A 21,618-nucleotide genomic window follows, 5' to 3' on the forward strand; every position below is an offset into this window, starting at 1 on the left:
TACGTCAAATATATGTATCTGTGGGATAGCTTAGTGGGAAACTGTTTATGTTATGATATTATTGGTCCTTGCTTTGATCCTAGCAAAAGCTGTGTATTCTGTTGCTAGGGAGAACAAGTGCCATTGCATACAGTGTGATTAAGTCCCTTGGTTTTAACTAGGGTGTGTCATTGGTGACTAAAGCACTACATCTATGATTATTGATTGGTACCGATGTTGAATGCAAATCCTGTGTGTACTGTAGTACTACTTGAAGCTCTGGGCCTGTACAGCAAATTGTGGTGTATGTCCACATTGATTGCATCCACTGTTTTGTGTGGTCCCTATCACAGATTACATTTCTCAAGATTAAGGTTGTGTAAGTACTGACACACAGTACTGTATAGTACACACTGAAAGCTTATCTGGGTTGTCATACCTTTGTGTCCTGTAATTATGTCTGATGTGTGTGTGGGTATGTCTGTAACATGTCCTTTGGCATATGTGTGGTAAAACATATAACTGCGTATCTGGCAACATTCATAGTGTACTACAGCAGTATGCGACCTATATTCCCAATTGTGAACATATTTTGGCCACGGGTTTGGCATTAACAAGTTGTGTGGTATAATAGTAATACATTTACTGGACCTTACACTGATTGTGATGGATGATATATTTCTTTACACATCAGCTTGATGTATATCTGCTGTGGCTAGGTGGTGCATCGTGTTGCATACAGTCTGCCAGGTACTCTTGTAGAGTCTTATATACTGATTTTATTTTGTTTCTGTGCAGAACATGGTTCATTAGATAGAGATTGAGCAAGGCATTTTCAAGCAGTTGTGAGGTGAGCAGTGATAAGTGGCAGTTACAGTGTTTCACTCTTGGTTATCTTATAGGTTGCTATATATGGCAGTTCAGTGATATCTGTACTGTAGAATGTTAAATGTGCCATATGACTTGCTCAGACATATTTTTGTATTTATGTCTTTCAGGGATCGTGGCCCATTGCAGGAACCCCAGTTACAGTAGTGCTGAAGATGATATCATTACTAGCAGTATGATTCAGCACTACAAGTCTCATGTTCTCACGAACCAGCCAGGGCCAGCAGTAGCATACTGCAATGTGGCAAGATGTTGTCCGCAGGGTCAATGAGGTAGGCCTGCATAACCGGACATATGAGCAGTGATCTTCTCAGACATGTCTGTTAGTGTGCCGCTGATGTGAGTAAACAACAGCTTGCAACAGGAGGTGGTGTTAATATCCATCCCCCCCTCACCAGAGTGGAGGAGCTGCTCCTAAGCCTGGTGGCACCTGCCCAACAACAACAGCATCAGACATACACCATGATGGAGGTTGGAGCCACCCAGCAAGCACACATGGAGCATGCAGGTAACATGGCATATCTGTAGACTACTGTTATATGTATTGGTAAATTATGCATATGTGAGATGTGGAGTGTGTTATTCAAAGATGTGGAGCCTGTTGTGCAATACTGATCATTTGGAACATAATCTGTAGCCCTGTGAATGTAAACTGTTGTTGTACTGTAAGATTGCAAACACACAGTAGCAATGCCACAGTTGTGGCCACTGACAAACTGTCTCATCTCTATGTAGGTCCCTCTGGGGTGACATCAAGGCAGCAGACAGATGCTGGTGAGTGTGTTCTACATTTATTATTGTAAATAAAAAGTTTATGTCATAGTTAAGGTGTACACATGTAACACATCTACCCATAATGCCGGCTGTGCATGTTTGTTGTAAGAGCACGCACATCTCACTAATGTGATTAGCTGCCTCAAACACATGCAATACCCAGACCATCTCAAACAAATATGGCTAGACTGTAGTGACCATTGAATAGGCACAGTTGATACTCAAGATGCACATAACATACACATATATGTCATACACAGAGCATTTTAACATGCTACACATAAAGGATTCCCAAACCCTCTGTAAAGACACACTCCAGTATCCAAAATCTCATCCACACATTACACATAATATACCCAAGTGGTAGAGGCCTATCCTGGGGCATTTAAACACTCTGCAACACAATACACATTCATGTCAGGGAATGCTCCTTATTGGCCTCCTTACAAACTCACGTAACAACTGGTTGTGAAATGGTGAATTTAGCCAAGGTAGTACAGTTCCGGCACAGCATGATTAGTGCTGGTTTGTGAAACATTTGTAGCCTTGAGTGACCACCTGATGCTTCATGATGATGGCCTATGGTACTATACTCCATCCAGTTATTGTAACCACAGTTCTGCACATAGATGTCATTGCTACACACCATAATGATGGGTGTGTGTACACATATGCACCTCTAAACAGTACGCATACCAATCACCATTTGCACAACTGACACATATATGTCTTGTGATGCTTATTGAGTGGCTAGGTCATATGACACATATTGGGTATGTGTAGTTTTTAAATATGCAGTTGGGTTTTAGCATGCCATATCATGGATGAGACTGGCATGTCCACAATATGACCTACACTCACTATAAGTACCGTACACTGGGTATGTGGCCGAATGGTATTCCATCAATTATCCATGCACCACTGATGATGTTGTGTAAATACTCATCATGCATGTGCTAAAAATGTGTCCACAATTATTTGCTAAAGACACAGAAGCTGTAATCAGCATTGGATACCTATCTGACACACAGATACACATCCAGCAATGGTATGTACACATGTGAGTTATGGTGCACAGTACATCACAGGGTTATGAATACCTGCATAGCAATGTTGTGTCCATGTAGTCATTGTGTTCCAGGGGGAGGGCCATCACCTAATAACAAAACACATGCATCAAAGCCATGTATACTGTTAGTAACAAGGACTGACTACACTTGCACTGCATGCTGTTGAGCAACACGTCCTGCATGCTGACATGTGTGATATGACTGTTTTGCTTGTGATACTGCACCCCACCATCACCTGCTATTGTGTATGTTCTGTGATTGCTGGTGTTGTGTGTGTCTGCTTTAGGGAGGAGTGTAGTTTTGTGTGTGTGCATGTGTGCAAGTGTGCACATGTGCATATGTGCATGTGTGCATGTAGTCTGAAGTCGTGTTCAGGTCTTAAAGTATGTTTCATGTTTTCCTCTCACAGGTGCCGAGGTTGGGCTGGTTCAGTACAGCAGCGAATCTGATGTCACTGAGACAGACAGTGATGATGAGGGTAGGTGTCAGGGTCTGTTGTTGGGCCACCAATTGACAGTACACAAGTCTCCACCCCATCCATGCACACAGTCATACTGCTTGTACATCCATCATTACCATTGCCCTTAGCTGAGGGACAGTGTACGGTTGGCACTGGCCAGGACAGTGTGGTATCTGTGGCCCATGTATCAGGACACAGCAGCCATAGCCAGATATCTGGAATGATACCACACAGGCAAATGCCCAGGGGTTCTCGTCAGAGCACTGCTGGTCATCATGCCCCTGGCAGATGTGCCACACCTCTTTCTACCACACTCATGTTCCAGGCTGTCATGGAGGCACAGACATGAATGGAGCAGTACACCAGACAGGGGCTAAGGGCACAGAGGGCTCATAACACCTCTGTAAATGACAGTATCCGTGACCTAGCAGGTGCCATACGTAACTACACTGAGGTCATTGATAGATGTTGGGGTGAGACATTGGATGTCCTCCACAATGTCATGTCCATGTGTCAGGACAGTGCGGGATGCTTGAGACATCAACGTGGACGTATGCCAGCAACATCAGCAGCTGGAGGTCACCGTGGATGTCCAGCAAGTCACAGCCGCTCCCGTAGTGCCAGTACCAGCCCCAGCAATGTTGGGGGGGCTGTCCATAGACCGTCCTAGCAGATCATGTGCACGTGTCTGTGGCCAGTCCCAGCAGGGACCTGGAATCAGTGGACATATGTCAACCTCTTCGGATAGTACCCAATCTGGATTAGTACCTAGTACTGTCTGTAGCACCCCTGCCAGGCACAGGTTCCGTATCTGTGGCCAGAGACGGTGATCTGTAAAGCCTGCCAGGTACAGTCTGTAGCTGTCTCACAAATCCCCATATATGGCAGCCACATGGTGGAACTGTGTGCATACAGACACACGCACATAAAGCAGAAACCTAGGGCAAAGACATACCCCCACACATTACATCAACATTGGCCCATAACAGTACTCATGGCCCTCACACACACATGTCGATTGTATGGCTCAGTGTAGGCCTCTGGCAAACCAACAACACACCCTGTGCATATGATGAAACCTGTGCCACCTCCTGTCATCAGTAACATTGATGCAGGAACAGGCTAACATGGTGCTGATGCACAGGGTGACTTTAATAAAGTATAGCAATGGTTGGATGTGTAGCATGTTGTCAGCAGTAAAGTGTAATGATATCCTTGAAGGTGTAGCTGAGCAGGCATGATGCATTAAAGCTGTAATTAGCAATGTTGTATTGTTTTCACCAGTGTTTATTCCAATTGTGTTTTGTTTGCCCATGTGCCACTTGGCTGATGTGTGTCGTTGTGTCAGCATGCGTTATACAGTGGACAGTAATTGTGGGGTGTGTGCAACACACGTTTGCAGTTGTCCATTTGTGAACATGGTGGAGGTGCACTGTCTGCATGTACATGCATATTGGACACATGGGCAGGGTGACATGCCCTGTATTGGCCAGTGTTAACACTCCATAGTTTCTATTGGTGGCCAGTATGCATTGTACTACACATATTTTGGAAATTGAGTACACATGTGTGTGTGTGTATGGCACGGGTTGACACTGTGCTGTGGGTGATGCTGTTGTTGCTATCTGTCATTGGTTTGCATTACTAAGGTTAACACTGTCCCAGCTGCATAATCCTTTAGTAATGCACACTGTTCACCTACAGGGTTGCATGGACCGTGCTATCACAAACACAAGAAATTTTCACTTATACAGTAAAAGTGCATTAGTCTCATGGACCCCTGCCATAGACTAAATATATAATAGAATGTGTGAAGTTGTACTAAAAAGAGTTGCATACCAAGAAGGGATAACCTCTCTGGTCAGTATCATTGGGAAAATACAATCCCTCAATTAACATACAAGGCAAGCTTCAAAATACAAAATGGCAAGGATTCGAAAGACAACACTAAAACTTTCTTTAGTGTTGTGTATAATCTACAGGGGAAATCTCAGATTGGGTCACAGTTAATGTAAATGGTCACAAAGTACACTTATCTGAGTGACATTACCAATATCTTGTCAGACAGTTTGAATGCGGATTTCACCACCCTGTTGTTACACAAGGGCCACATTTCCAGACCTGAAGAATGTAAAACCTGATGATTCACAGACACTCTAGTTAAAACATCTCTTTACCAAAGTCCAAACCACAGTGGCAATGGTACTGGACAGTGTCCCTGGCTGTGTCATACACAAGCTGACATATGAAGTCACCACTCACCTAAATACTCTGTCCAGATGCAGCCTCTATACAGGTTACATACTTGTGGAATGACGCACAGTAATGGTGTTCACAGTCAACAAGGGTTGAGCTACAATGTCTTCTTCTTCTCCTTTCAGATGATCCCATTAGGGGTTGCCACAGTAGATCATCTGTTTCCATTTCTTCCTGCCCTCTGCATCTTGTGCTGTCACACCATCCACCTGCATGTCCTCTCTCACCACAGCCATAAACCTCATCTTAGGCATTCCACTTTTCCTGTTACCTGGCGGCTTCATCCTTAGCATCTGTTTCACAATATACTCTGCATCCCTCCTCAGCACATGTACAAACCAACTTAATCCTGCCTATCTGGCTTGGTCTACTAACCTTCCAACCTGGGCTGACCCTCTAATATACTTATTCCTAAACCTGTCCACCCTCATCACACCCAGTGCAAATGTTAACATAAATTGATTAAGGGTAGAACTACAACAGATCCTGGAAACTCTCACCCTATAAGCCAGACAAATGTTATCGAGAAGGCTATGGAGCACAGCATTATGGAACTCATTAACAGAGACATTATGAACCTGCAAACACTGCACCATACCCACTTAGGTTCTCTAAAGACCAGATCATGGCTCCTATACCTAGTAGACTTCAAACCAGTTAACAAGGCTATAGGTGAGGGAGGGGAGATCCACACAGCCAAGGTATAGCTCACCAGCAATTCATACCCATCCCACATTATGGTATTATACATAACCTCAACAGACTGACCATAAACGATTGTTAGATGATGGATTGACAACTGACACACAGATGTAGGACACACAGTAACATTTGCAGCCTCCATGTACAATTCTATGCCAGTAGCAAGTGGTAGTCACCTGCACTCAGTCCTGGGACCACTCCTGTTTGGCATATAGCTTTCTTAGGTACAAGCAAACACAGTTGGGATATGTCTGCCCACGTTTGATAAAAATGCATACTGTGGGCTATACTTTATTCTCCAGATGACACACACATCCTCCAAAAGGGTATCATAGAGACACATACCTGGTGTCAAACTCATGCTGTAAAGCTATAAGCCAAAGAAAGTACAGTTATCCACTTTTAGAAAACAGAGTATCCCCAGAGTATGACATAGGTAGTATCCCCCAAAATGTGGAACAGGTACTAATGCATACATAGAACCATGTGTTTAGTCATCTCTCCTTTGATAATCACATTACCAAAGGGTTTTGGAAATCCCTCTGTGGAGCACATAAGCAATAAAGGGTTTGCATGCAGATCCACAGAGATTGTTGCACACCTATAATGATTAGTCATCTTTGCCAGACTTTGCCTGCTTTGGAACAGGATTCAAATATACCTCAAGCATAAACCCTCACTCACACTCTTTAATAGAAACCGTGATGAGTGGATGTGAAACAGAAGATGTAGCCCAGGGATCACTGCAGTGGCTAAGCTTGTCACTGGTATACAGCTAGGAGCATCTACAGCATCTGGAGCATTTCTCCCCAGACCTCCGCTGAAAACAGGCTCTGTGGAACCTAGTCGGACTTTCCCGGTCATCAAATGTTAAATAAAATAAAATAAAATACAGAAGTGACCTAAGGTCTAGAAAGTGCCAGCACGCTCTGGCAAAGATAACAGATGCATTCATGGAGAAAGCAGAGTACTCACCTATGAAATAATTGAGGTCACATGTATGTATATGGCTTTGCCCCACAGCTACCTTACATGTGTAATGCACATACAGTTGTCATTGTGATATGTCATATACTAGAAAAATCAAAACCCACTCCACGTTGGCCAACGGTGTCACACACTCTCAATCAGCAAGTGCGAGATTCAAACTCCTTCCGAAGTACATTATGATATTACAGCAGTATGCATTTACATAACACACTATACACATTACTGGGATTTCACCTTTCCACAGGTATATTTGTAGGATGGTGACATCATCAGACTTGTCAAAGATGAGTATACCACTTTTAAGGGGTGTGAGTATTCTCCACAAAGGTTGCTTCTCCTCAGAGAGACACAAAGTTGGCAAGTGCAGGATTCAAATCCCTACCTAACTACATTATGATACTACAGCAGTGCACATTGACACAACGCACTATACACATTACTGGGATTTCTTTTTTTCCACAGGTATATTTGTAGGATGGTGACATCATCAGACTTGACAAAGATGAGTAGACCACTTTTAAGGGGTGTGAGTAGTCACCAAAAAGGTTGCTCCTCCCCAGGGAGACACATACACAGTTGGCAAGTGCAGGATTCAAATCCCTACCTAACTACATTATGATACTACAACAGTACGCATTTACACAACGCGCTATACACATTACTGGGATTTCTTCTTTCCACATGTATATTTGTAGGATGGTGACATCATCAGACTTGACAAAGATGAGTATACCACTTTTAAGGGGTGTGAGTAGTCTCCAAAAAGGTTGCTCCTCCCCAGGGAAACACACACACTCACAGTTTGCAAGTGCAGGATTCAAACCCCTACCTCACTACATTATGATACTACAGCAGTACACATTTACACAACACACTATACACATTACTGGGATTTTACAGGGAGAGACACACAGACACACACACACACACACACACACACACACACACACACACACACACACACACACACACACACACACACACACACACACACACACACACACACACAGTTGGCAAGTGCAGGGTTCTTAATCCAAACTAAGTACGTCTTTACACTTCAGCAAGCAATATGGAATTACAGGGTGCAATACAGACATTACTTGCTGACAGTTTGCCCCAAAGTTTTTTCACATTTGCTAACCTCAGCAGACTTATCATGCTAGGTGTATTATGAGTGTATTGTATGCATAGGCCATGACCATATCATATATGGGTTGATGCACCACATGCTGGCACACACAGGGTCAAACCAGTGTCTAAGCTCTGTCAACCCAATACTGGACAATACAGTCAGGAGGAGTAGGGTCATACAACCACAACACCAACTGTCTCACATAGACCTACAATATAAGCACCAGCAAAACACACACATAAATACACATTACCATACTCGGAGAATACAAATATTAATCTGAAAAAGAGAGAGTGTCCTCCTAAGCAGACAAGCAAGCAACATGCACCTCCAAGCACACGCCAGAAAACACATAATACACCAAAGCAGTGTGCCTCACAAAAGGCCCTAAGGCAAAACAACATAACCAACACACTAGTAATAAGTGACTTCATAGTCAGGCACACAGATGTTCCACTCACTCGGCTGGACAAGGGGAGGGTTACTGTCAGTTGTCTGTCAGATGCTATGATCCGGCACATAACACAAGCACTTACATCACTCCAGAACAGGTACATATATGATGTGTTCTTTGTACATGTCAGTGTGAATGTTCTGGGACATACCTCCCAGGACAATATGACAAGAGATATATAGTAGCTCTATGATCATGTAGCCCAGGCTGGTATGACCCTGACCTTGAGTAGCATCTTAACTTCACCTACATGATACTGCAATATAACAGAAAGACGATAAACTTCAACAATTGGCTGAGCTTCTGGTGTCATTCAAAGGGGATCCAGTTTCTGTCTGCCTGTGATGACATGATAGACAAGCCTCGTTGCTTCGCTACAGTTGGTTTGCACCTGTCACTCCTTATGCTTCTGAATACTGGCCAAGGCTCTTGCTGTCCCCATATTACCTTTATAGGCAAGGCTCAAAGGTTCATAGGTTCATAGGCAGGTACTTGGCTTTCGGCCCTGGGGCCTATGCAAGCCCAGCCAAAAAGGTACCCTGGCTTTTGCCATCCAAGAAATTTATTTTCCTGTGCTACTGTTGAGCAGAAACACAGAAGTGATCCCTGGGGTGAATTTCCTGTTTCCCATCCAATCATCAAGATTTTTCTTGAAGAGTGCTAATGAGGAGCTTTGTTTGATATAGATAGGTAGTTTATACCGGAGTATGGCAAGTCTCTGGGACAGGAATCTATCCCTCTGGCATGTTCTTTTTATTGTGGTGACAAGGTTTAGGTCCCTAGAGCGTGTAGCTTGGAGGGATTGAGATTTCTTTAAGTGGAGCATGTCCAACAGCTCTGTGTTTGACATAGCTTTGTATGTTAGGCAGAGATCACCTCTGAGTAGGCGATATGTGACAGAGTAAAGCTGGAGTGTTTTGAGACAGTCCGTGTAGGGCATGTGTTTGAGGATGGTAATCCTCTTTGTGAGGTATTTCTGTGGCCTTTCCAGTTGTTGTAGATGTCTTGTGAGGTACATACCAAAAGGGGTGTTGTACTCTATAATGGGTCTAATGAGTGATGAGTAGAGGGGAACAATGACCTCTTTTTTTCTGCATGAGAAATCTTTTGTGATGAGGTGTGCCACGTAGAAGGATTTCCTGACTACTGTGGTGATGTGATTATCAAAGGAGAGACTACTGTTCTCCTGTGTCCCAAGGTCTCTTATCACACTTTTGGTGTTAAGTATACTACCGCCAATGTTGTAGGTCATGGGTACAGAGTTTTTACCAAAGGGGATGACAATGCACTTTTTGGCATTGAGCTTGAGGCCATGGCTTTGGCACCAGGCATCTGTCTCAGTGAAGCACTTTTGTAGGATGTCCACATCATTAGTAGTTTCGATTATGGCTCCTAGTTTGCAGTCATCTGCGAACTTCATTAGCCAAAGACCTTCTGTGTTAGCCTGTACTTCAGGTAAGTAGATACCAAACAGGACAGGACACAGGACTGAACCCTGTGGTACTCCATTTGTCACTAGTCTGAAGTTGGATTTGGAGTCTGCTACTTTCACAGTGTGGGTTCTGTCAGTCAGCCAGTTTGCAACCCATCTTGTGACATAGGGATTTACACCTAATTTAGTGAGTTTATCTACAATTCCAGAGTGGAGGATGGTGTCGAAAGCCTTGGCAAGATCTAGATAGGCTGTGTGAACCACCTTACCCTTGTCTACGGCTTTGGCGACTGCTTCAAAGAAGTCTATCAGGTTTAGGAGACATGATCTGCTTTTTACATACCCACACTGGTTGGGGTCCAGAGTTTGGAGATTACCAATGTGTTTGTTTATAAGTTCCATGATGATACGTTCCATGGCCTTGCAGACCAGGCTAATCAGGCTAATGGGGCACTAATTCCCGAGGTCCATGGTGGCTCCCCCTTGTGTAGTGGGATAACCATCACTGTCCACCATTCAGCAGGCAGAAAGCCTGAGGTGAGGCTATGATTGAACATGGTACTTAGGTGTGGTGCCAGTTTGTTCTGTAGTTCGTGTAGAAAGCAGCCTGGGATGTTGTCGGGTCCCATGGATGCTGTGTTCCTGGCTTTGGAGAGTGTGGTTTTTACCTGTGCAGCTGTGATGACAGCAACTTTGCATTCTACCGGTATACAGATGGGCTCTTTCATGGGTGAGAGGGGCTTAAAGTTAGCACTGAACCTATCTGCCAGGATGTTGGCAATATCAGTTGGGTCTGTATATTTAGTGCCATTGTGCTGTAACTCAGAGCAGATCTGAGTGTTGCCATTGAGATTCTTGACATAGCTATAGAATGCTTTGTGGTTGTCTTTAGAATCAGTGGCAATTTTGTTTTTGTAACTAGCTTTGGAGGATTTTATCAGGGATCGCAGCTTCTTACTGAGGCTGACCAGGGAGCTTCTCCACTCATGGGATTTTACCCTCTTTTGCAACAGTTTCTTCCTTCTGTTGTACAGTTTGTTTATGGCAGGGGACCACCAGATTGGCTTCCTTTTCTTGGAGGATAGTGTCTTGGTTCTGTTTGGGATAGCACAATCCATGCACTCATGTAAGTGCTTACAAAGTGCAATTATGTAGGATTCAGTAGTCGTAACTGTATTGTCCATCTGCATGGGTGTCATGAAGTTCACCACTTCTGTCTTAAGAAGCATGAAGTTGGCTTTGGAGAAATTTTTTAACATGGTTTCCTTAATGGGGTGGGGGGGCAGAATGTGGATATGTAGGGTAATTAGCTTATGGTCGGATCGGACCAATGAGGCATTGACTTCAGGTGTGGAACACCAGTCACTCAGGACAAACCAAACCCCATAACCAACACAAATAACCACAATGTGAGTTAAATGCTACTCATTGCCAGAAGTCTCAGCCTCCAAATGCACACACTCGAGGCACTTCTCAGTATGGAGAATATTAATATCTGTGCAGTAACAGAAACCTAGTTCAAGCCTCCAGAAAGCACACCAGCACTACCAGGATACTACTCATTCCATACCTTCCAGCATCAGAACCTGGATCATAGCACATAGGGTGAGGATGTATCCATATCCATCAAGGATACCTACACCTCTCTCTACATCCTCTCTACAGGATATGTACCCATAGAATGTTGCACAGCAACATTCTTCCCACTCCACAGGGTTGGGGACACAAAAGATCCTTGGAATTCACGCTCTATGAGCCTGACGAGTCTGATCTGCAAGGCAATGGAGCCAATCATAATGGAAGTCAACAATAAAGACATCGGGAACCTTCACACAGTTGAGCACACCCAGTTTGGCTTCATCAAATGCAGATCACGCCTCCTGAACTGGGTGGGTTTCTTTGAGACAGGTACCCAGGCTACAGATGATTGAAAGGAGCTTCACACAGCCTACCTATACCTTCCTAAGGTCTTTGACACCATTCCCCAGTCAGGTATCATAGATGAACTCACCAACCTGGGCATGAATCCATACATCACAAGATAGATTGCAAACTGGCTCACAGATAGATCTCACAAATTAAGAGTTGCTGGCTACATGTCAGACTCTACACCGGTAACAACTGGTGTCCCCCAGGGTTCAGTCCTGGGGTCCCTCCTGTTTGGTATAGACTTCTCAAAAGTACATGCCAACACACGAGGGTTGCGGTTGACTAATTTTGCTGGGAACTGTAAAGTGTTTGCCATAACAGATTCCCCAGATGAAACAAATATTCTCCAGAAGGGACTCTATGAGACAGATGTGTGGTGTCAGAATAATGGCCTCAAGCTCACTGTGAAAGAATGCATAGTAATCCCCTTTGGGGAAAACAAAGTACCCACAAACTACTACATAGGTGTTACCCCCTAAAAACTGGCAAGGTAATAAGGGATCTGGGGACACAAGTAGATAGTCATCTTTCCTTTGACAACCATGTTGCCATAGTGATTAGGAAATCCTATGTGGCCCACCTAATCAACAAAGGGTTTGCATCAGGATCAAAAGAGGTAGTGGTGGCCCTCTACTCTTAAGTCATCAGACCCATCATTGAGTACAATGCACCATTTTGGATGTACTCGACTAAGCATATCCAGCAGCTGGAGAGATCACAGAGGTACCTCACCAAGAGGATTACTGGCCTCAAACAGTTGTGTTATGCAACGCAACTGGTAAAACTAAATATGTTCTCCGTTGCGTACCGCCTACTCAGAGGCACACTCTGCCTAACATACAGAGCCATGTCCAACACATAACTATTGAACATGCTCCATCTACGGATAACAAAATTGAGTCGCACTACACACTCCAGGGATATGAACCTCACCACAACAATGAATACAATGTGCTGGTGGGATAGAGTACCATCCCAGACACTTGCCTTACTGCGGAACAGAGTCCCAATGTACATCAGGCAGAGCCCCTCACTGACACTCTTCAATAGGAACCTTGATGAGTGGATGGGAAACAGACAATTCACGCCAGGTATCACAAAAGCAGCCCCACTAGAAAGGGGCTTAGGGTACTGACTATTAGAACTAGGGCTTAGGAGACTACCCAATGGTGTGGTGAAAGCTGCACAACTTGCCTAGGCTAATATATGCCTTTGTGAAGATAGTCTACTATATACCTATGAACCTATGTGACAGGTACATGTCTACAGATAGTAGATATGTACTTCATTGTACAGTCATGTTGTACAGCAGGCACATGCACCACATACACTGTAATGCTTACAGATACTGGTGGCTATTATGTACAGTGGGTGAGATGTGCACCTCATGTCTTTTGTGCCATTGGGATTTGTGCTGGGTGGGACAGTCCTGGATGGCTCCCTGTCATGGTCACCCTCTTACACACCTCTGCCCATCCATCTTTGGCTTATTATACTGTGCTCCCCCTACATATATAATAGGTACATAGGTAGGTAATAGACTATCTGCCTGAAGGCATATATTAGTATGGCCAGAGTGTGCAGCTATCACCACACATGGGGTTAGTTCCCTAGGCCTCTGTGTACTAGAGTTGATGAAGTGATCCATGGTGTGACAGTTCAATTTCACATACACTCATCAAGGCTCCTCTGGAAGAGTGTCAGTGAGCGACTCAGTTTAATGTAGGTTGGGAGCCTGTTCCAAAGCAAGGGAAGTCTGTGAGTTAGTAATGTATCCCTCCAACATGTTCTATTTATTGTTGTGATGATGATATCCCTAGAGCATGTGGCACAGTGAGCTTGGGTTTACTTCAGATAGAGCATGTACATCAGTTCTGCATTGGACATGGACCTGTCTGTTGGGCAGAGATCACCTGAGTAGACAGTATGCAGCAGAGTACAGATTGAGTTAACTTCAGTCTTGTTGCATGGGCCAACTGTTTGTGGCCAGTAATCCTCTTGTTGAGGTACTTCAGTGGTCTTTCCAGCTGCTGAAGGTGCCTATTCAGATTCATCGCAAGTGTGCCATGATACTATCTGATGGGTCTGATGACTGATGAGTAGAGGGAACCTCCTTTGACCTACATGTAAAGACCTTGGCAATTTGTGGGAACACATAACATGATTTTCTAACAAGTTTGTGAATGTGTTTCTAGAAGTAGAGATGACTATCCATATGTGTCCATAGATCCCTTATTATTACCTCCATATTCAGGGTGTTGGCACCTATGTGGTATTTGTATGACTGTAGCTCGAGGCCATAATTTTGACACCACATCTGTCTGACTGAGACCCTTTTTAAGGATGTCTCTGTTGTCCCAAACTTCGATTATGACAACCTTTATGCAGTCATCCACAAACTTTGCTAACCATAGCCCTCGTGTGTTTGAATGTATTTCTGAAAAGTATACACCAGACAGAAGAGGTCCCAGGACTGAGCCATGGGGGACAGCAGTTGTTACCAGCTTACAGTCCAACAGGGAGACCACAATTATTACCTTGTGGGATCTATCTGTGCCCCAGTTGGCAATCCATCAGATGACATACGTGTTTATGGACAGATTGTTGATTTTGTGGATACAACATGTGTGTGGGATGTTGGAAAAGGGCTTTTCAAGGTCTATGTAGGCCATGTGGAGCTCATTTCTTTGATGTATGTCCTGAGTAACTGTCTTGAAAACTGTCTAGCAGGTTTAGGGACCATGATCTGCCCCTCACCAAACCAAAATGGGTAGGGTTGGGTGTTGGTAGGCTCCCAATAGCTCTGTTTATGAGTTCCATAATGATGGACTCCACGGCCTTGCAGATCAGGCTTATTAGGCTTATAAGACAATAGTTCCCATGGTCTGTTGTGCACCAACATTTGTGGAGTGTGCCAAACGTTGCTGTAACCCATTCAACAGTTTCATATCCTGTACAGAGGGTGAGTCTCAACAGACTGTTCAGGTGCAGGGTCTGTTTGTTTTGGAGTTCACATATGACACAGCCAGGGACACCATGTCATCCCATAGACACCATGTTTTTAGGTTTGGATAGAGCTGTTTAACCATTGTCTATGTGATTTCTGGCTTTTCACAATCGCCAGGTATGGTAATGGGCCCTTTTGTCAGTGAGAGGGGGGTAAATATGTATGAACCTGTGACAAGATGCTGACAATGTCAAGTCATATACATGTATTCATTTACACTTTGCACTGACTCAGAACATATATGAGTTTACATTGATATTTATGACATAGTGAAAGAAAGCTTCATGGTTCTCTATGGAACATGGCTTGGATAATGTTAGGAGTGCTTATTATTTCTTGATGATACTGATCGGAGATTTATTGATCTTCTTTGGATTTTCACTTTCTTTGAACAACTTAAGTACTTGTAGTACATAGTTTGATTATGACAGGGGTCCAATATATTATATGGGTCTGTTTTCATATCACTGTGTGCGCAAGGCAGGATTGGTGAATAGTGACAAGTGTCTGGAGTAAGAACTGCAACTGTCAGATATGTGTGGCCCACTGCTGTACTCAGACATGGCCTAAGCATGTGAGCATGCTCAGTATGACCTTTCAGTATGTTGTTGACTGAAATCTGCTTAGTTTGTTTGTGTGTGAGCATGCCAGTATGGGCATATATATATATATATATATATATATATATATATATATATATATATATATATATATATATATATATATATACTATATATGTGTGTGAAAATTCAAGTTGGTTTTTACTTCAAGGTGCACCTTTGTGTTGTACATCGACAGGAAGCACGCTGTGCCTGCAGGGCTTCCATGAGTCAATTTGCATAGACTTATCAACATTTCTACATACAGGGGGGACAGCTATTATTTGTACATTTCTACCTGGGGGGGCACACCTGATTGTTACTATGGGTGTACATAGGATGAGGGGTACACCTGACACTTATACACATTTGCTAGGCCTGCACTGCTATGTCAGGTACTCCATTTCAGTCTGTACTGTTGCCTATCATACTGGCTTGAGGCATACCACTGTACTACAGACCTTAGTTTCCAATTACATGCTTATTAGTTTGTGAATTCATAGCCTATCCAACCCACATCACACTGCCTGGCCTGCTGTTATCTGTCTGCATAGGCCTGGGGGGAGGTTACTCATATGCCTCTTCAGAGGGCATGATACAGCATTTGTTTGTGTTTGCGTTTGTCTACAATTGTCCTGCTGGCTGTGACTGTTAGGTATGTGACCCCCCCAACTGATATGTGTGAGTGACTTAAGTTGTGTCTGTGCCAGTGAAATGCTGTCATGGCTTAGTGGTTCAGAACTGTGACTATAGTGCACAGTATCCTGAGTTCGAGCCCTGTAACTGCTTTTTATTTTCCTGCTGGGCAGACCTGACTGGTTAAGGAACAGTAAAGCAGGTGTGAGCATGTTTACCTGACTTTGCTCAACTTTGCCCAACTTTGCCCAATGTTGCCCAACGTTGCGCTGGTTAGCGCGGTGCGCAGCTACCCGCAATTGTATTTAAATATGCTCAGTACTGGTAAAATGTGCTTAGCAGTGCTTTATATTGCTTAAAATAGGGCACTCATGCCTCAGGTGGTGCTGCAGGGCTGCCTATGTTGGATGCACATAGTACACTCCCTATACATGTTTGAAAACAGGTAGTGTCAAATTAGGCATCCCTTTTACTGTATGTACGAGTAAGAGAAAGGTATCATTTCCAGGGTTCCTACTGAGTCAGTGTATGTGCTATGTATTGCTTCTTTGCCAAGGTCAGGGCATACTGGGCACACCTCCTTCTGCCTACTAGGGCAGGCTCAGGTTGTTCCTCCTCTGAGTCACGCTGTGCCTGTGCAGGCCTTGGTAATGGTGGGGGGCTGTTTGGCCCTGCCTCATGCTTTTCCTGCTGCAGCTGTTTCTGCAGAATCATATTGTGTAGCATGACACATACCATAACAATTGGGTACATGTAGTTGGTGAGTACTGCAAGGCTCCACCAGATGTGTCCAGGCATCGGAACCATGACTTGAGCATCCCAAACACATGCTCAATTATGTTTCTTGTTTGTGCGTGTGCCTCATTATGGAGTTCTTGTTCAGGTGTGTGTGCATTTCTGATGGGTGTCATCAGCCATGGCTCCAGTGCGTATCCAGCATCCCCCACTAGGTGGCCATCAGAGATGTCCCCATTGGCAAATCTCTGGTACAGCTGTGTCAGATGCCAGATGTGGGAATCATGATAGCTTCAAGGGCAGCCATCACACACATTCATTATTATGCCCTGGGCATCGCACATGACCTGGCAGTTGATGGAGGGGAAGCCCTTGCAGTTGATGTAGACCCTACCCCACTCACCGGGTGGTGCTTTGATGCATATGTGCGTGCAGTCTATTGCACCCACTACCTCAGGGTATTCTGCTATTTGGTGGAAAAGACACATATTGCTGGCCAATGCCTCACAGGAATTGGGGAAATATACATGCTCATCGGCATGTACTGACATGACATCCAGGAACTGGTGGAGTACCCTGGATGCTGATGCCTGTGAAATCCCCATCATATCACCAGTTGGTCTTTGGACGGTACCTGTAGCTAGTATTCTTATACCAACACATACCTTGGTATCCACTGGGATGGGGTCCCCTCTGTTGGTTCTGAGTGTGAGGTGTGGCCGGCACAGATCAACAATTTGCTGTAGGAGGTCTCTGTCCACCCTATAGTGCTCCACTATCTCCAGCTCATGTAGCCCCTGGTAGGTTACCCTGGGTCTGTACACTCTTCTCCGTCTCCTCACTGTGGGTTGCTCAGCAGCATTCACAACATCACCACCCTCAGCACCTTGCACATGTTGGTTTATGATAACATTAGCAGCCCCTAACATTTTGTCTGACTTAAGCTTTTTAAGCTTTCCTTCTTTGTATACTGCAGTGTTGCAGAGTTCTTGGGAAAAAAACAGGGGGGAATGCTGTTTGCAGAGTTTAAAGTGCTGGGCTGGGCTGGGCTAGTTTGCTACCTGTGTAATTGGCTGATTCTGATATATTTCAACTGGCAGCTCTGCTAGTTCTCCTTGGTTAACTTCCTACTACTTCTTTTCCTTCCTTTTGCCTTTCTGTTTCCGCCCGGTGGGAAGCACCTCGCAAACAAGCTCAAATGCACGCACACGCTGTGTGCATGTTTGCAAGGAGTTTCCTATCTTTTAACATTGTGCACCTTTGGTTTGAGGTTTTCAAATAGGACAACTGTAGGCACGCCTCTTGCAATCCTAAGCAACTCAAAGCAAACTTAAGCCACTATGCTCCAATTAGCTTACAGCCTGTCTAACACATACCCCCATGATGTCACCTATATTCTAGTCTACTACTCACCTACTCCTACTCTTACACTCTTGGGACATGGCTCACATGCTGGGGGAAATTGGGATTCACTATCCTTATCCTCATTTGCATAGGATTGCCTACTAATGCATGGTTACATCTCTGACACTGAGCCCCCCCCCCCCTTAGCAACCACTACTCAGTGGCCATGTTGTCTTCAGCCTGTCATTCACCTGCATGGCAGAATAAGCTTTTTAGTGAAAATGCCTATTTTTGGCTTTTAAAAAATTATTTTCTTGTTTTTATAAGTGCTGCACATTTATGCGGTGCTGCGCTATGCTTAAATATTGGAGATCGGGGAAAAAAGTTAGATTTTTATATTTTTAAACATTTATAAATGCCAATGGCCTTATATTTGGCCATTGGCATGCTTCCTCAACTGTAGGCATCCTTTATTTGGAGCTGTCATAGCTCCGTTTAGCTATTTGCAGAACGGTACTCCGTTACCAATGGGGTACATTTCTGCAGATAACACTAATCTTCCATGGAGAGTTTAGTGTTTCCTGGATCACAAATTTACCTCATTTGCATGGCTTTCACCAGCAAATGAGGTAATTTGCATACCATGACACTGTCCGTGCAAGAGTAGTTTTAGCAGCTCTCGTGCACGCCCCTGCCAGCTGTTCCTGGATCGCACGGCAGACATATTGCCTGTTTGACGTCTTACACTACTCTACAACTCTGTGCAAGCTTTCATAAATCCGGCCCACTGTCATTTGGGATACTAGCAACGTGAAACTCAAAAAAATGCTGCCCAAAACACAAAAGGATGAGAAAAACAAATTTAAGCTCTTTTTTGTTTTGTGCAAGGGAGGTCCCCTGCACCCCACCTGTCCAGACATATGTATGCCAACTTCATTGTCATACCAACTTGGAAAAATCTCCCAAAATAAGTGAATTATTCCCAGCACACACACTTAGAAATCGCACCAGCAATGATTTCATATGGGAAATAGTGATCGACATTTTAGTTTTCTTTTTCTCAGGAAAAAAAAAACATTATTGAACATAATTTATATATGTATTAATAGAAAGCCACGTGTGTTTCAAAGAGTTATTCTAGGGTGTATCAGTGTCAAAGATTTGGTTCAGGCAGGCTGTTTTTGAGCATATAGACCCATGCCTGTAGACACCAGTGAAAACAGCTGGACTGAGTTTTATAGACAATTTTAAGTTAATGCAGCATGTCTCCACCAGAGGTAAATGAGGCAAGGTATGTGTATAGACAGCAGGTTGATTTAGCATCCTTTAGAGGCAACCTTAATGTAAGCTACACATTGAGATGACCCTTATGTATCCCTCCCCAGTCATACCAAGTAGTATGCCAAGAGTTTAAATCCTATTTTTGATAGCCCTATGGTGTTTGTGACTGTGTGTATAATTCTGGTTTGTGTGAATGGTATTTATGTACACACATATTCTGAAGTGTGCTTGGTATTGGTCTAGTGACTGTATGATGTGGAGGTGAAGGTGCTAATGGACGTTTTGTGGATCAGCAGTGAGCCCTATGATTGGTATGGTCTGCATTAACTGGGAATCTCAGAGAGCTGCAATCTCCTTCTATGGAAATTGGTTGTATGGATGTGTATAGGCTGTGATAACAACAAAGTGCTCAGCTACGTGATGTTAGGCTTCAGTACAGACATATCAGCAAAATCATATTCAAGCAATTTGATATTGCAGTGATACAGCGATGTCCTGTACCCTACAGAGCTCTGTGATTTCATGTGATTTCAGTAGTAACCTGTTTACATGCTAAACCCAAGGCAAAATATTGAACTAGATCTTGGACAATGCACAGTTTGACTGGCCAAAATACGATACAATAAAGGAAGAAAACACTTGCATAAGGGAAGTTCACTATGTTAAAGCTCTGTTTACTTTACTAGAACATTGGTAATGGAAACACAGTTGTAGAATCATTCCATCTTAAGGAGGATAAACACAGGTCTATGGCATCTGTCCAACCATGCCATGCCATGACATCACATCACATATGACTCCTGTAGCAACCCTACCATGATCGACTGATGCTGCTGTCCACAGTTTACAAAGCAGGTAAGGAATGGAGGTAGATTGCCTGAACATTGTTCTATAGCACACCTGCAGGGCACTCAGTCCTATGGACAATTTAGAGTTACTAGACCACCTAATGCATTTCTTTATGATGTGGCAAGAAACTGGAACACTTGGAGAAAACCCACTATGCAGACTCCACAGAGAAATCATGCCGGATGAGAACCGATCTGAAGAACGTCTTGCTATGAGGTGACAATACTGCCAATTGCGTCATTGTACTGCCCATGCAATGTGTACCCTAACTCAAAAAGCTGAGTGGTTGGTAAATATCTTTAACATATATTTTACATCTGTTAATAATGTCTTTCTACAAGACTCATGTAAAGATTTTTCCTCAGTATTTTTTCCTCTCAGAAAGGCAACAGTTTGCCGTTTCTAAACTGTCCATAACAGATAATGACAAATGATCCAAAGTACGTATATCTGCTTTTGGTAGGACACACTTACTCTTGTCTAAACTTCTGTTGATACTCAATATATTCTTTTTTGTCATGCCACATTTTTGTTTTTGATTTTCAGTAGTTATAAAATGTAGAATAAGTAAAAAGGACAAAAAAAACCCAAAACAGAATGTAAAATCTACAATACATTTTTGCCTTGAGATCATGGCAACAAAAATGTTAATAAAATCTGTCATTGTGAACTAGGATTGTTTTAACCAGAAAAATTAGGATAGCAGCTGCTTTTGTGCAGCTTGCTTGTAAAAGCCACCCTGTTCCACTCTTAGAGGTGTCGTTTACATTTTGGTGAAATGATCTCAAAGCAAAAATATATTGTAAATACTGTGAAATCATGTGTCATAGTGTCAAATACAACATACTTTTTGACAATAATGGCACCCATTTTAAGTGTTTTTAGCTTCTCATTTAAAATATTCAATGTTCACTATTTTACTGTTTTCTTTTTAAAATGGTCACATGCATAAAGATAAAAAGAGAATAAAAACAGAGGTTGCTGAGGTGTCATTTGGTGTGGATGGACCAGATAATGCACATGTGTCTGATAAAGACATAGGCCTTTGAAAGGTCTGCTGAGAAAACGGTACTGATATGACCTCGAGAAACAGCTTTGTTG

This window comes from Protopterus annectens, chromosome 14.part0 (assembly GCF_019279795.1).
Source record: "Protopterus annectens isolate FY-2018-M chromosome 14.part0, PAN1.0, whole genome shotgun sequence".
NCBI classification, from domain to species: domain Eukaryota; kingdom Metazoa; phylum Chordata; order Ceratodontiformes; family Protopteridae; genus Protopterus; species Protopterus annectens.